At 38.8% G+C, this 17,707-nt stretch overlaps 1 protein-coding gene and 1 pseudogene across 19 annotated transcripts in view; one reads left to right on the forward strand and one right to left on the reverse strand.

Annotated features, from left to right (window-relative positions):
• CADPS (calcium dependent secretion activator) overlaps nt 1-17,707 on the forward strand; it is a 478,648-nt gene that overhangs the window by 41,218 nt on the left and 419,723 nt on the right. The gene's annotated exons all lie outside the window — the stretch shown is intronic.
• On the reverse strand, nt 15,418-15,534 carry LOC115832189 (annotated as a pseudogene).

Raw genomic sequence — 17,707 nt, forward strand, 5'->3', positions numbered from 1 at the left:
GAATGTTACAGTCAAGTAGGAGGTGGAAATGCGGCATATCCTCTGACTTCTCTTGTCTCCATTTTGCATTCTTCTTAGTAGGAAATATTTTTTGGCTCTGTATCAAAGTGATGGCTGTCAGAAATGAGTATTCATTAACACTGAATATAAAGCCAGAGAGCCAATAATAGCCCAACAAAAGCTTGACCTGTTTATTATTCTTGGCTCAGAACCCAGAGAGTGTCTAGTAGTAAATGGTAGATCATTGGTGGATAGGGTGAATGCTGCACTTTGATACTACACCTGGAAGAGTGTCTAGTAAATGGTAGGAACCATGAATAGATAGGCAAATGCTGCACGTTGAGCTTTATCAAGATGTTTTTACCTTTATTCATACAATATTCACAATAACCTGTGACATAGATGAAATTATAATATAGTCATCTCTTGGTATCCATGGAGGATATAGCTTCCAGGACCCTCCACAGATACTAAAATCTATAAATGCTCAAATCTCTTATATAAAGTGGCATAGTATTTGCATGTATCCTACACATAGCCTCTCATATAATTTAAATTATTTCTAGATTACTTATAATACCTAATACAGCGTCAATGCTATATATAGTTGTTACACTCTATTTTTAAATTTTGTATTTTTGATTGTTATGTTTTATTTTTAAAAATATTTTTGATCCACGGTTGGTTGAATCTGCAGATGCAGATTCCACCAATACAAAGGCGTAACCCCATGAGCCTCTTTTTTTTATGCTTGGAAACCAAGGTCTCAGAAGGTGAAAAGCTGGCACGCTTTTAAACCATTAGTCATCAGGTCCCTAAAATGTTGTGATGCCACCATTTTTATTAATCCTCAAATTTCTTTTCTTGGATAATTAGCCCTAGACTAACCATGTCCCCAAGGCCATCAAATTCAGTACAGGGACTACCCGTGTAAGGTAACAGTAAGGTAAACTGAATGTCATACAGTTGGAAGTGGTCATGAAATGGAGTGCGCTTATGTCCACTAAAGAAAACCAAAATCAAATTATTAAAGAGAAAACACAGGTAGACCAAAGTAAGCATCCCATTTATTGGTAGAATTGGGTCCATAAGCAGTCAATTTGCAACTTCACAAGCAAAATTGAAATTTAAAATATGTCCTAAGCAGAGTAAGTAGAAGATAATTTTTAAAAATCTGCTGGTATATATTTACATGTTATTAAAAGCATATTTAAATAAGTGTGCTTTTTTTAAATAAGTATGCTTCTTATAACATCAAATTTGGCCCTCAACTGTGAACATATAATTAAATAGAATATTAAAATGTTCTGATGTGCAAGATAAACCTAGGCATAACCCTTGTGTTATACAAGGCTCTTCTGTGTTTGTTTGCCCTTTGGTGCAGATTCTGGTAACATGTTTTTTTCTTTTTAAAGCCATTATGGCAAAAGCTATTATCTCAGTTACTAATTGGCCATTTGCCCAGTTCCTTGTCAGTAGTTTCACGTTTTTGCCCAATTACTTTAAAAGAATTTCTCTGATGATTGAAACAATGGGAACAGTTTTGTGAAGACCACCCCAACCCTGGTTAGGCTACCGCACATTTGATAGCTTAAAATAGTACCATGGTAGGAAGAGTGCTGGAATTGCCATCTGGAGCCCTGGCTCCACGACTTAGAAGAAGCGTGACACCCAAACTCTCTTACCTGCACCATGTGTCAGTAGATCTCCATGGGGAATGGAGGGTTTAACTCCCAGAGGGCACAATTATGAAAAATGTTGAATGATCATGACTGGGCAGAGCTCTTGGTATTTAATTGTTGGGAACCCACCATTGCTACCGACCCCACAAGGCATAGGACAGCCCCACACAATGAAGCAGTGTCCTAGCCAAAATACAGAAGTTCTCTTTTTGAGACACAGTGCTGTAGGCAATTTATTTACCTTCCGTGAACCGCATTTTCCTTATTTGTAAAATGTTCTACTGAGTTTATAGGATCATTATGAAGATCAAATGATATATGTGAAAGTGCTTTGTAAGCCCTAAAGCACTGTATGCATGAGAGGTATTATAATGATTACACTAAGTGGCAAAGAGAGGCAAAGCTCTTTACAACAACTTGTGAACTGTACAGATCTGTAATCTCCCTCTTTTTTTTAAAAAAAAAATACGGCTTAATCTGGACCATCTGTAACAAGATGGTTGTTTTGATTCATTAAGAGCTTCTGGTTCTCCCTACTCTGGAAACCCCTCACTGTATGTGATTGTATATCAAAGCTATTTGAAAGATCAGTTTCCTGATTCTTCATAGAGTCTTAGAAATCTAGGCTTGGAAAATCTGCAGAACATACACAGCATAACTGCTAGGAGTATGAATTTAAAGACCAAAGACACCTAATTTGAAACCTGACTTCACCCCTTCCTCACTGGCTTTGGGACCCTGGGCGAATTAATTAACTTTTCAAATCCTCAGTTATCTATGAAATGGGTATTAAAGTACGTGCCTCATGGGGGGGGGTTATTAGGGTTAAATGATGGTCTTTGGCATAATGAGTGTTCTCAATGAAAATACACTTTCATCTTGTTCATCCCCCATAAGATATTAGGTGTCCCCCAGTACCCAACCATCTTTACAACATTTGCTTGAAAAGTGGCCATCCTGACTTGTTTTTCACACTTCACTACCAACAGAAACATCCCATTTTCAGACTTCTTGGAAAGATCTAGTTAGGGATTATATTGTATTTCCAGCCATGGGAAAGATTTCTTTACACACCTGGGTGGGGGGAATCAAGAAGTAGCACCCACACACCCTCTGCAGTACATTGTCTGATCTTGTCTGCAATCAAATTATCTACTGAGATGTGGTGTTTCATATCAAGCCTTCCATCAAAACCATTAACAAGCAGTTAACAGTTGATGTGAAATTCTTGGCTCCCAGCAGCAGCTTAGGTATATTTTTAAATATTCCGTCTGGCAGCTCAGAAGGGGAAAAAAAGCTAAAAAGGCAGCAACCAGCAGATTTTCTTCCAACGAAGATCTTTTCCCCACAACCTGTCCACCCCTTTCAATGAAGGAATAGGTTGGAGATGCTGTACCTAAATAGCAGAGTGACCATGTTACCTAGCAACCAAACCTAAGGATGGGTGCTAGACCTGCCCACTAATTACCAGAGCAAGGAGACCCTCCCTCAGAGTGTCACTTAAACTGTAAGAGCATTATGTTCCAGTGACTTCCGTGAAAGGTTAAGAATGGTGTGAAAGCCCCCTCTGTCATGAGTTTCCTTTCAGTTGCTCAGGAGCTATGGAGACTTGAAGACCCATCAAGGATGATATTTAAAGATACGAAATAGCATGGTTACAAGTTACTTTTCCCAGACCACTTTCTGCCCTTCTTACCATCACACCAACTTCTAAAAAACCTTTTATTTTGAAATAAATGTACATTTACATGCAGTTGTAAGACATAAGACAGAGATCCTATGTCCCCTTTCCCCATTTTTCCCCAACAATAACATCTTGCATAGCTATCATACAATATCACAACCAGGAAATGGACATTGATACAGTCCATCAACCTGATTCAGAGTGTGCTAGTTTCATGTGTACCATGACACCAATTTTCAGGAAAACATAATCTCCTGATCTCCTACTGAAACAAACCCCTCTCCTAACTTCTAGGAGGATCTCTTTTCTCTTTTTGATAAGTCTGATCAACTGAATACATGACCAAAGCAAAAGTCCTTATGTCTCAGAAATTCTCAATAGTTCCACCAGAAACTGACTCTCTTCTGCCTCCACTGCATCTTCTACCACCTGCCTCAGAATTCTTGGGATAAGGCAAAAGCTATGTCCCAAGGTCACATTGGGATTTAGGATCAGGCACAGCAGCCCGTTTTTCAGTTATAAGTCCATGGCCTGTGCATAGACAGACTGGCAAAGTCTACATTCTTTGAGGTTAAGGAATTTGAAGATCTTATTGTCACCCTGGCTTCTCCCCTGATGCCTTAAGTGCTGCTAAAATCTCCCAGCTCAAGTGTATGATTCTGTGTCTCTGTCAGAATGAATGATGGCTGAGGGTAGGAGAGAAAGCTTGACTTGGAGGTGTAGTCGTAGGAAAGACTATTATACCTCCATGCATAGGAAGCTGCTTTGCTTTCAGGCAAGGCTGTGAAGAGCTGTTTTCAAAGTTCAAATTTATTTTCTATGGCCAGCAGTGATGATATGAAAGGTTGCATGGAAAGGGCTTAAGGCTAGAAGCTGGAACAATTGGAGTTTAAATCCCAGCCCCATTATTTCCCATCTATGTGACAAATGGCCTTACCTTTTGAGCCTCACTTTCCTCACCAACAAGGGATTGGAGATGGAGATAACAGTGCCTACTTCATAAGGTATTCTGAGGTTTACCTGATAGAAGACAGTGGTTCTCAAACTTGAGCATGCATTGGAATCACCTGGGGGGCTTGCTGTACCTCCACACCCGGAGTTTCAGAGTTAGTAGGTCTGAGGTGAGGCCTGATCATTTGCGTTTCTGACAAGCTCCCAGGTGCTGCATTGCAGCTGCTGGTTTGCATACCACACTTTGAGAGCCTTTGGGGTCCCGTTTATGATTACACTTTGGGAACCCCTAAAATAAGGACATTAAGTGCCTAATAACATATCTGACCTTGGATATTCACCCAAGGGAAGCTAGTTCACCTCCAAGTTAATAAGGAAAAGGTGCCCCTCCCACCCATAAAATAAACTGAGTTCTCTGACTTTCTAGAAACTGATGGAACTTCCTGGTTGACAGCCATGTCTAAACAAGCAATGTGGAACAAAAGGCTGTGAAATTATTAAGCATATATGACAAGTGTCCATAGCCAATTTTCCCATTTCCCAGTGTGAGAGTGATTTTCTTTTACAAAATAAAGCAAATTTAGGGTTAGGGGCTTTGCCCTGGATATATGTGCCTGTGTGTGTGTGTGGTGGTACGTAAAGCTGACTTCATCTCTGACACGTAATATTTTAACCAAGCAGGACTGTAATACACAGTTTTGTAGCATGTGTATGTGGGAGAGAATGTGGGAGAAGGAAGCTTGAGAAAACAAGTGTTCTTAGAAGAACTGCAAAGAACCTCTCATTAGAGGCAAATTAAAATATTTCAGTCCCTGGGCTATTCTTCTTAAATACACCAAATTACATCAGTTCGTAATGGAAGAATAAACTGCAGACTTTATAGAATTATCCTTTTTTAAAAAAGTGGTGATATAGTTCACTTGTTCTGTGAGCACCATAAAGAAAATTACTCAAAATATTTTCTTTGCCACTGTGGATGTTTTTTTTGTTTGTTTCTTTTGTTTTGTTTTGTTTGTAAGGGTGGATCCCCAGGTGTAAACCTGAAGGATTATTTTAATAATCTCTGGTGCCCTAAATTTCCTGACACTGCATGCAACCCTTGATTTCTTTATATTAGTTCGCTCCCCTGCAGTCTCCTTACGTTCTCTGACTTCTAACATTGGAGGGAACACGCTCACAACTGATGATAAAGCTTACATTTATTCCCATAGCCTAAAACATGACTTCCAGATTCAAGGTGCTATTAAATCTGTTGCTGCCACAAACAGTATAATTGACTCCATTTTTAGCAGATGATAACTGTTGAAAATTCATACATCAAACAAACATCACTGACTCACTAACTCTAATTTTCTATCAAATATCTGGGCTGTGCTTTGATATGTGTCTATGAAGACATTCTTTTTTTTCTTTCTTTCTTTTTTTTTTGTTTTTTGAAGTTATAGCAACAGGTGCCAAAACACAAGCTGAGAAGTATTTCAGAAGGATAGTTGAATGACAGTGGCAATCTCAGCCTTGGATTATCAATTTGAATTTTTTTTTTTGTCCAAATCCTCTTGATGTGAGATTATTTCAGGCTGTTTTTCCCCTTGCGCATTATGTAATGCCTGCAAAGAGGAGAAGTCAGATGGAGGATCAGAGCAGGAGCCGTGGCAGAAAAACATGGGCAGTGTTAACTTAGGCTGTCATGCAACTTATAAATCTGCAGCCCCCTAAGGTCCAGCAAGATGCAACTGATAGAACTTCTGATCCCCAATCAGTTTATTCCCAGGAAAGGCAACCAGCAGGAATTGAAATAGTAGTTGCTTTCCTTTATTCAAAGACATCATGGATGAGACGATTAAAGAGATTAAGGCTTACCTCCTTCGGTGCACCAGAATAAATGTAGTCTGCTTTTCTGATAGGACTGTAACTGTCAATCAAAGGATTAGGCCTTTGGGAGGTAGGAAGAGGAGGTGGCCTTAAAATGTATTTGAATTTGCAAACTACAGCTGTCTATTTTAATCCGGGAAATACACATTGATCTTTACCCCTCTTTGAAGTCTGCTATTAGCTACAGGCTCTCTGGCCCCAACCACTTTTCTTACATTTTTTTAAAAAGAATATTTTAAAAACTCATTTAAAAATCATACTGCATTGAATCGCCCAAAGGGAAAATATAAGTAAAGTAACCATTTGTATTGCCCTCAATGAGAAAAAACTTTGGAAGTGTGCTTAACTTTGGAATCTACAAGTCTGATTGTTTCATCAGAAATGTCAGCACTGTATGTCTAAAAATATATTTTTCCAGCAGGTTTGGGATTTTGTACTTATAAGGAGGCTGTTTATCCATTTAGCAATTTAGCTGAGGGCCTAGTATAGGTTTTTAATCTTAGCAGCACAAGTATTTCTGTTGGTTTAAGTCGTACCACCTGAGCTAGTGCTGCCACAACACACACATTCTGTTTTCTCATTAGCTGTCACACAATTGTCTGCACCTATTAATTTTTGAAAAGATAATAGATATTCTTGGAGAAACCAAGACAAAGTGGCAGAATGAATGGCAGGTCATTTCTCATGTCGTGGAAGAACTTAAGCATTTGCAAGTTTCTGACTATTGTCAGTCAAAGTTCTGGGTTCATTATCTCGACCTTGATATCTGGGTTCCTAATCTGCAAACTCCATTTCTTTCCATCATTTCACTGTCTGAAATGTCCGATCAGCCAAGACCTGTCTCTTTTATTTTTTTAATTTTTATTTTTATTTATTTTTTTTTTTTTGAGATGGAGTCTCACTCTGTCGCCCAGGCTGGAGTGCAGTGGTGCGATCTTGGCTCACTGCAACGTCCACCTCCCTGGTTCAAGCCATTGTCCTACTTCAGCCTCTCCAGTAGCAGGGATTACAGGCATGTGCCACCATGCCCAGCTAATTTTTGTATTTTCAGTAGAGACGGGCTTTAACCGTGTTGGCCAGGCTGGTCTCGAACCCCTGACCTCAAGTGATCCACCTGTCTCGGCCTCCCAAAGTGTTGGAATTATAGGCGTGAGCCACTATGCCTGGCTGATCTTGTCTCTTAATGTTTCTATATCAAATGAGCAAGCTAATAGGTCTGTTAGAATATTTAGGAGAAATCCATCCATTCTCCCATCTATTCATCCATCCATCCATTGATTCATTTATTCAGGTGCCTACTCTGCCTCATGCCTGGTGCTCAAGACATCAGCTGTGAATAACATGCATTTATTCTCTACCCTCATGAAGTGTATAGCATGGAAAGAAAATATTTAACAAGTAATTAGGCATTTGAGGGAAGGTGAAAAAGATCAAGGGTGATGTGGTAGGCAGAATTACAAGAATGCCCCCAGTGACACTTGCCCTTAAATAATCCCCTCTGCTTTGTGTGTGAGTAGAACCTGTTAATATGATAGCATTCCCTTGATAATGCTAAGTTATATGGCAAAAGGGAAATTATCTCAGTGGTCCTAATCTAATTATAGGATCCCTTTCAAAGAAGAGCATTTTCTCCAGCCTTTAGCTGAGAGAAAGTCAGAGAGACTCCAAGCATGAGAAGGATTTGATGCACCAACACTGGCTTGAGGATGGATGGTCATGTGATGAAGCATGTTGATGGCCTTTAGAAGCTTAGAGCAGCTGCCAGCTGACAGCCAGCAAGGAGGCAGAGACCTCATTCCTAGAGCCACAAAGAACTAAACTCTGCTAACAAACTGAGTTTGGGAATGAATTCTTCACCACAGCTTCCACATAAGAGTTCAGGTCTTATGACACCTTGAGTTCAGCCTTGGGAGACTGTTATGGGTTGAATTGTGTCCAGCAAAAATTGAACTGTGTCTCCCAATATTTGTGTTGAAACCCTAACACCTGGTACCTATGACTGTGTCATCATTTGGAGACAGGGTCTTTGTAGATTCAATCAAGTTAAGATGAGATCATTAGGGCAGACCTTAATCCAGCATGACTCTGACTGGTGTCTTTATCAGATGAGGTAAATTTTGACACAGACACAGAAACACAGGAAGAATGCCATGTAAAGACACAGACATAGAGGGAAGACAGCCATGAGAAGATGGAGGCAGAGACTGGAGATGTGTTACTGCAAGCCAAGAAATTCTTGGAGCTACCAAAGCTGAAAGAGGCAAAGAACATTCTTCCCTAGAGCCTTTGGAGGAAGCTTGGCTCTGCCAAGACCTTGAGTCTGAATTTCTAGACTCTAGAATTGCAAAATAATGTATTTCTGTTGTTTTAAGCCACCCAGTTTGTGATATTTTGTTAAGGCAGCCTAGAAAACCATTACAGAGGTTCTAAAGCAGAGAACCCAGGTGAGCCTGTCCAGACTTTTGACCTACAGAACTATGAGTATAATAAGTGGTGTTTTAAGCCCCTAAATTTGAAGCGATTTGTTATGTAACAATAGCAAACAAATACAGACTAGTATGAGAAGAGTGTCTAATCTACCTAATCTGAGGGTGGTTTTCCAAGAGGGATGTTTAAGATCAGGAAGAAGGCTGGGCATGGTGGCTCACGCCTGTAATCCTAGCACTTTGGGAGGCCAAAGCAGGTGGATCACAAGGTCAAAAGATCGAGATTAGCCTGGCCAACATGGTGAAACCCCGTCTGTACTAAAAATACAAAAATTAGCTGGGCATGGTGGCACGTGCCTGTAGTCCCAGCTACTCAGGAGGCTGAGGCAGGAGTATGGCTTGAACCTGGGAGGCAGAGGTTGCAGTGAGCTAAGATTGCACCACTGCACTCCAGCCTGGTGACAGAGTGAGACTCTGACTCAAAAAAAAAAAAAAGATGAGGAAGAAAGAGTAAGTAGGAATTGTCTAGTAAAGAGTAGAAAGGGAAGATTGGTCCAAACAGAGGGAATGGTATATGCAGAGGCCCTGAAGCTGAAAAGCGGCAGCTGCATTCAAGGAACTCAACTGTTCAGGCTTTCACCCTTCAGATAGTATTGTTATTAATGCCAGGCCTAAACTAGGTGCTAGAGACAGAATAAGGACCTGCAACCTCTTCCTTGTCCTTACTGAGCTCATATTTTAGTAAGAGAGGTTAAAAACACATAACCAGACTAAGAAATAATAATTCCACTTTATACAGTAGGCTCTGAAGGATAAAATATAGGACTGAGGCAGAAAATCCCAGATTATTGGATATAATATTGAAAACGAGAGGGAGAGTCAGGTACCATGAATCTGGAGGGGTAGGCCATGCCGGATCAAGGAGGGTGCTGTGAATGTCTGTTTCTCTATTTGTGGAATATTTCAGAAAAGTGCTGTCTCCCTTACTGCAAATTCACAGTAGCTATCCTGCTGTGATCATCTAGGCACCTTGTATGGTAGACACCTGTAACCTTTTCAGATTGAGGCCAGTGTACCAAATTGTAGACCATTCCCCTAACCCAACACAGGATTATACCCCTGATGTTGAAATTATGGCTTGTTCAGGATCACTGGGGTTTTATGAAAACTCACGGCTCCCATTTGCATTGCATCTTTTTATTGCTTCTTTAATTTCAATTTATTTGTATCGTGTGTGCATGTGTGTGTGTGTGCGTGTGCATGTGTGCACACATGCATATGTGTGAGGTCCCCAACTATCCTCAGTTCAATGATCCACTAGAAAGACTCAAAGATATCAGAAAAGCTGTTATACTCATGGTTACAGTTTATTTCAGAAGAGATACAGATTAAAATCAGCAAAGGAAAAAGTGCACAGGGCAGAGTTCATGGGAGACCGGGCACAAGCTTCCAGTTTTCCTCTCCAAGTGAGATCATAGGACAGTACTTATTGTTCCCAGGAACAATGTATGACAACGTGTACAGAATGCTGTCAACCAGGGAAGCTCACTCAAGCCTTGATGTCCAGGAATTTTAAAATTAGGAATTGGTTACATAGGGATGGAGTGCCCATATGACTGACCTTAGTTACATAGTCTCCAACCCAAGAACCCCACCGTTAATCACATCATTAGCACAAACCATCTGCCATGGCCCAGTGCCTCAGGTATACAAAGACACTGTTATCAGGCAGGATAGTCCAAGAGTTTAGAAGTTATTTCTCATAAGCTGATGAAGGGGGTGCCATGCCTTTCTTTGGAATGTGTAGAATTTGGACATCATAGACCTGCTGAATCCACCCTTTACTGTAACACACACACATACACACACACACACACACACACACACACAGATTGTCATTGCTTTAAACCTCTCCCCAAACTTTGGTCTTCCAACACATTGTGAGCATCATCACTAAAACCTTGGGATTGTAGCAAAAAATAAAAATCATTTTGCAGTGTTTTTTTAATATTCCTTGATGTAGTGGTTTACAAACATAGATTCACATTGTAAATATGTAAATATGCTTAGAGACATTTTTTCATTTAATTTTATTTTATTGAAGAATAATTTACATCCATTCAAACAAACAGATCTTAAGTGTACAGTTCACTGAGTTTTGACAAATACACACATAACCCACACTTCTTTTAAAATATTGACCATTTCCATCACTCTAGAAAGTTCTCTCATGCCCCCCACAGTCAATCCCTGCCCACCCACCTCCACCACCATCCCCTGGAGCCAGTAACTGTTCTTATCTCTTACTAAACATTAGTTTTGCCAATTATCATAAAAATGGAAACATACAATGTATGATCTTTTGTGTTTGGTTTTTTTTTTTTTTTCCCACTCAGAATAATACTATTGAAGTTCAACTGTGTTGTGTGTACCAGTAGATTGTCCGTTTTAACTGCTGGGTACTTTTACATTGTTTGGCCATAACACAATTTATGTATCTATTCTCCTTTTGATGGACATTTTGACTGTCTCCAGTTTTTAGCTACTAGGAATAAAATTGCTATGCTCATTCTCATATAAGTTTTTCTGTGCACATATCTTTTGATGTCTCAGGTAAATAGCTAGCAGAGAAGTTGCTATCTTGTAAGCTAGGTATATGTTTATCTCATCTGCCAAACCGTTATGCAAAGTAAAGTGGTTGTGCTATTTACACATCTCCCAGCAATGTATGAGAGTTATGGTTGCTTCACATCCTTTCCAACATTGGTCTGTCTTTTTAATTTTAGCTGTTCAAACAGGTGTGGAGTGGTATCTTATGGTAGTTTCATTTGCATTTTCCTGATACCTATTGATGTGGAGCACTTTTTCGTGTGCTTATTAGCCATTCATGCACCTACCTTTCTGAGGTGTCTGGTCAAGGCTTTTGTCTATTTTACAGATTCAGTGATTTGACTTTTTGCTATTGAGTTGTAGGAACGCTGTCCCTGACCTAGCCTCCCCTGAGATTTTGATACAGTAGATCTAGTGTGGGTCCCTGAAGGACTCTGACATACAGATAAGTTTAAGGACTAATGGATTAATGGGTCTGATGTCAGTTTGCTAAGACTTCAACTGCACTTGGCAGCCATAACTTGAAATTTCCCCATCCAAAGACTTCCTTGGTGATTATTATAAATTGTTAAGGAAAACATTAGAAAAACAATTCTCAGTAGGTGGTTTCTTTCTCACTCTGGACTTGGCGCTGAATTTTAACATCAACCTAAAGCTTGAAAATTCCTAGAATTGGACAAAGTCAGTTAAACCAAACAAGGGCTGCACACAGGTATTACTATAATTATTAAAGGGCCCTTGAGTTGATTTGTAGCAGCATCCTAAAACACATCCTGTTTTTCTTCCCTCAAAGGGAAATGTGGTAATATAGACATTTGAACTTGGAAGCCCACATGCAATCTGCATTCTTTTCTAAATAAAATTGATTTGGAAACTACTTGAACCTTGTGTTAATGTTCACATTGTACCAATTTATCTAGCAGACAACCTCCCTGACCCAAAATGTTGGCTTCTTTGTACTAGGTAATTTCTTGAATTTTCATACTGATTTACACAGTACACCAAATAAGCTACCTGCTTAAAGACAGAAGAGATTAAACAAATAATTTTATCCAATTACTTAATAAACCATGGACATTTTGTCTTTAAGGGAAACTCCAGGTTTGGAAGTTGTTTTGACTCATAGTTCATGGTTCTAAGGGATTAAAGGACTAAAAAATCAGAGAATTAAAGAATCAAAAAGTTTCTACAAACTTAAACATCCAAACTGTGCAGTAGATTTTTTCCTTTTCCAGGGAGCCCTGCTGCCTTAATTAAGGCAATACAAAGATGGCATGTAGATTCTATCTCATATGACAGTGTTGAATGGTGTGACTTCCTGAAAGATCACGCAGAGACCCTTCCCTGTTGCTCAGGAAACTGTGCTGAAATTGATTTGCGATGCTCACCATCATTCAGCAAAAATACACCTTTCTCAATACTGTGTATCTGACCTTTCAAGATATGAGGTTCTGAAGTTAGCCAGAGAGCAAACTCAAACAAATGGTGCAGTGTCTATCAAATATTCTGTTATCATGATGTTTACAAAGGCCCTTCAGTCACCTTTTGATTCTCCATGTAATAGAGAGGAGATATTTTAAATCCTAGTGATGTAAGGTGTTCAAATCCTTAGAGACTCCAGGTAACCTTTGCTCTAGGGACTTCATATGCCTTTGCTTTTACTTCCTGGCCTTGGACTATTTTATGTGATTCCTCCTAGGTTGAGGTGGAGAAAGGCCAAAAAAAATTTTAACTAGATCCTTCACTTCATTCACAACTCTGGTTAGAACATTTTGATAAGGAGGAGGAGGAAAACCTGGGCTTCGGCTTAGCTTCTGGGTCACTAGTAGATCTTTGTCACTGTGGACTAAAGAGATTTGAAAACTAGGGGGATTAGCACAAGATACTGAAATGTGAAAAGAGTGATGACTACATGTCGGCTCTGTTTGGTTTGCTCCAAGAGAAACTGCATTTTTAAAGCTCTCCTGTGAAAAATGTGAGGCTTTCTGAATACACAACTTCTTACAGTTCTGCACTAAGGTAGGTTCCTGCAAAGGTAGTGAGGTCATGTTTATCTAGCAGTGCTGGGAAGGCTTCATTTAGCCATGGCTGCTTTAAATATATACATAGATATTTAAAGTCATCATCAAGGGGAAATTTTCTTCCTTTTCCTCACCGTGGAGTAATGTGTTTTCTCTAAATGGCTGTCCTAAGCTGCACATTGATGTTTTTGTTGTTGTTAAGTCATCTCCTGTAATTTCCATATGATGTTTGGAAATGAGGTTGTTTGAACACAAGTTACTTTCCTGGGTGGGGGAGAATAATAACATACCCACCTTTGTAAACAAATTTATTTGAGGATCAGTGGGGGTGGTGAGTGAGAGACAACCTCTAAGCCCACAAGTAGTCAATTCCTTGGGGACTGCCTCCAAAGCCTTCAGTTAGCTAAACCTTTTCCTAAAGAGACACCAGTTCAGAAACAGTTAAAATGGGAAAGGATTTTTTCCTGTTACACATAGGCTTTGGTATACATAACACATTTTGTCTTCCTTTTGGCCATAACAATATTTCTTATAAATATGCTAAGTATTCATAGCAAGAGCAGGTCAGAGTATCATGAAACTGTTAATTTAAAGCTTTATTAAAATATATGCATCCCCCACAGCCATACTCTACAGGAGTTAAATGGGTAGAGAAATTTGATCTCTCTTACAGCACAAATCGGAGAATGAAATGAGAAATCAACAATAAATATTTTAACCATTCAAATTATTCATATCATCTGAAGATTTCAGATATATCCCAAAGCTGTTCTAATCCAATCAGAAAAGTATAGTTATTACTCATCTTTCCTCCTTTTAAGTAAATTTGCTTGAAGAAGAGAAAGACCTGGGCCTAGGGAGTGCAGGAAGGCATGGGAAAGAGAAGGGAGAGTGAGGGAGAAGGAAAGACACAAACACGGAGAAAAACGTGCCTTTTACTTAAAAGCCCTATCATTTGTTTTGCCTTGATTTAGTTAGAAACTCAAAAAGGTAGAAACAGGAAGCAGCACAATATGACCAATTTTTAACAGAAACACATGGGGCAGGAGTGTATGATAGCAAGCTTCTACCTTTCTCACGTGTCTGATTATTTTTACGGAAGTGATATTGAAGCATAATGAATGTCAGAATTGTATAAATCCTACACGCACACACCCATGTAATCTGCACCCAGATCAAGGAACAGAATGTTATCTGTCCCCCAGGAGACCCATCCTGCCCCCTGCCAATCACTTCTCCTCCACCCCCGGTCACCGTTATCCTGATTTCTCGGACTATAGATTAATTTTTCCAGTTTTGAACTTTATATAAATGAAATCATTGTGTGATGTCTCAGGGACTGGCCTCTTCACTAACTAATCTGTGAGTTTTTTTTTTTAATCTAGCAGTAGTTGATGTTCATTATGTGTAGGATTCCATTGACTATTACAATATTTCACCCATTCTACTGCTGGTGGGCATTTTGGTTGTTTCCAGTACAGGGCTATTATAATCTGTATTGCCATGATTAATCTTGTAGGTACCTTGTTAGTGAATACTTACCTACATATTTTATCTTCATTTATTTTAAGAACAGCAGTCTCTCAGAATACTAAGAAATTGAAATTTAATTTGTTTTACAAAACTATATACATGTAGAAAGGACAGAACAATTTCAAAAGTATTGACTAGCTCTGTTAAGTGAGGGACCAAAAAGAAGACGGAAGTCCCGCAAAACCTGTCTTGTGAAGTTTGTGTCAAAATGGAGTTAACTTTAAAATGTTATAATTTGTTTAGTGATTCATTTCATTGACTAATTGCTTTGATCTTTAAAGTAATAAAAATGGCTGAAAGAGGAGGAGAGTGGGTACTCCCTGTGCTTAACAATTAAGCTTCACGGAGATAATTCCTAAGGATGGCGGAGCATAAAGTATACCCCAGCTTCATTTGAAACATGGTCTTGCAGCAACAAATTTGTGTTATATTTTCAGAATATGGCTTGACAGTTTTCAAGGAATTGTAAGTTTGAGAACCACTATAATCCAGGTTCTCTCATAGTGTAACTTCTTCCCAGGATTGAATTAGACGTGTGGAAAGTTATAAACCCATACCAAGATGCACCATACATGTGAAACACACAGATTTAGAAGAGATTATATATTAAAAAAGTAAAATATCACATGAATAGGTAAAAGAAATTTTTATATGAACTGCTTCATGAATTTATGTCGTCCTTGCCTAGGGGCTATGTTAATCTTCTTTGTAATCATTCCAATTGTAGTATACATGCTGCCCAAGTGAGCGAGCATGTGTACTGATTATGTTTTTAAATGATAATATTGTGGATATATTGAGTTAAACATATAGTGAATATTTCATCTTTTTTTTTTTACTTTATTAAGGGAGCTATAAAAATTTAAAGTTACATGTGTGGCTTCTGTTACATTTTTACTGTGTTTTTAGATCTTCACATCACCTTTCAAAGACTGGTGGTTTGGCCCAGAAAACAATGAGTTGGACAGGATTGGGGAAATGAGTTTCTCAGGTGATATATTACAAGTGCTTACTTTCAGCATCTACCAATGGATTTCAGGGCCTATGTAGATTTAGTGCAGTTGCAACTATCTTTTACCTTATTATTTCAAAGTTGCTATGGTATGATTAATATAAATTTAGTAAGTGCTAACTGTGTGCAGAGATAAGAGAGATATATGGCCACTGTCTCTCGTTGAACAGTTCCACGTATTTCATTCATTCATTTGTTCATTCAGTAAAAATTTATTGAGCTTCTGCTCTGTGTTGGCAACAAGGCAAAGCATGTGAGATTTGGTAGTAAACAAAGCACAGCCTCTGCTGTTTGTTGGCCATTTGTATGTTTTCTTTTGAGAAGTGTCTGTTCATGTCCTTTGCCCACTTTTCAATGGGGTTATTTGTTTTTTGCTTGCTCAGTTGCTTAAGTTCCTTATAGATTCTGGACGTTAGACCTTTGTCAAATGAGTAGTTCACAAATACCTTATCTTATTCTGTAGGTTGTTTGTTGATAGTTTTCTTTGCTATGCAGAAGCTCTTTAGTTTAATTAGGTCCCATTGCCAATTTTTTTTTTCTTGTAGCAAGTGCTTTTGAGGCCTTAGTCATAAATTATTTCCCAAGGCTGATGTTGAGAATGGTATTTCCTAGGTTTTCTTCTACGATTTTAATAATTCTAGGACTTACAGTTAAGTCTTCAATACATCTCGAGTTTATTTTTATATATGTAAAATGAAGGGGTCCAGTTTGGTTCTTCTGCATATGGTTAGCCAGCTATCCCAGCACCACTAATTGAATAAGGAGTCCTTTCCCCATTGCTTATTTTTGTCAACTTTGTTGAAGATCAGATGCTTGTAGGTGTGTGGCTTTATTTCTGGGTCCTCTATTCTGTTCTACTGGATTATGTGTCTGTTTTTGTACCAGTACCATGCTGTTTAGGTTAATGTGGGCTTGTAGTATAGTTTGAGGTCGGGTAATGTGATTCACCCAACTTTACTCTTTTTGCTTAGTATTGCTTTGGCTATTTGGGCTCTTTTTTGGTTCCAGATAGATTTTAGAATAGTTTTTTTTTTAAATTCTGTAAAAAATGGCATTGGTAATTTGATAGAAATAGCATTGAGTCTGTAGATTGTTGTGGGCAATATGACTATTTTAATGATATTCTTCTAATCCGTGGGTATGAAATGTTTTTCCATTTGTTTGTGTTTAAACGTTTTTGTCCATTGCCCTTCTACTCCTATGCTTTATCCATCAACCGCCATCCACAGCCTCAGAAAACAGCTCATTTAATTTCTACCAGAAAGTCAGAGAATCAGGAGGGTCACTAACTAAAAGGGTCTTACACATATATACATAAATCATTTGCCTGGAGAGCCATGCCCTTGGTCTGATGCTTTCAAATGCCCTCTCTTATGGAGAGATGCATAATCTACTCACTTGTAATTCAGAAAGGGGTCCAACGTCAATTTCCTAAAAGAGCTTTCTTTCAGAAGATAGAGAGGATGCATTTTGAACCACTTAATTGCTCCTATGAGTGAATTGCATAATGCCTGTAGAACTATCTAGACAGCACATGTTGCCTGAAACAGCACGTGCCAGTTGTTTTCTTTGCTGCCTTTAAAATGAAATTGCATGCACATCTGAAGCTGAACGACTCTTGATATGTGATTGTACCTTTACCCCGATTCTAAATAGAAAAGATGGCTTTTTTATTAACTCAGTTTCTAGCAGGAAGGGGTCATTTCTAAGGAATGACAGTTTCCATTTTCAGATTTCAGCTCTAGTACTCACTAACTGATGAAACTTGGACATATTAGCTAGACAGCTTGAGCAGCGTCACCTCACCTGAAGGCCACCTTATGTATTAAGGCAAAAAGACTTTTTAAAAAGTGGCATTTACTTGATTATATAGTAAAATTATGCACATTGTATAAAATGTACACATGCAGGAAAGT

Source organism: Nomascus leucogenys, chromosome 21 (genome assembly GCF_006542625.1).
Source record: "Nomascus leucogenys isolate Asia chromosome 21, Asia_NLE_v1, whole genome shotgun sequence".
In the NCBI taxonomy this organism is placed as follows: Eukaryota; Metazoa; Chordata; class Mammalia; order Primates; family Hylobatidae; genus Nomascus; species Nomascus leucogenys.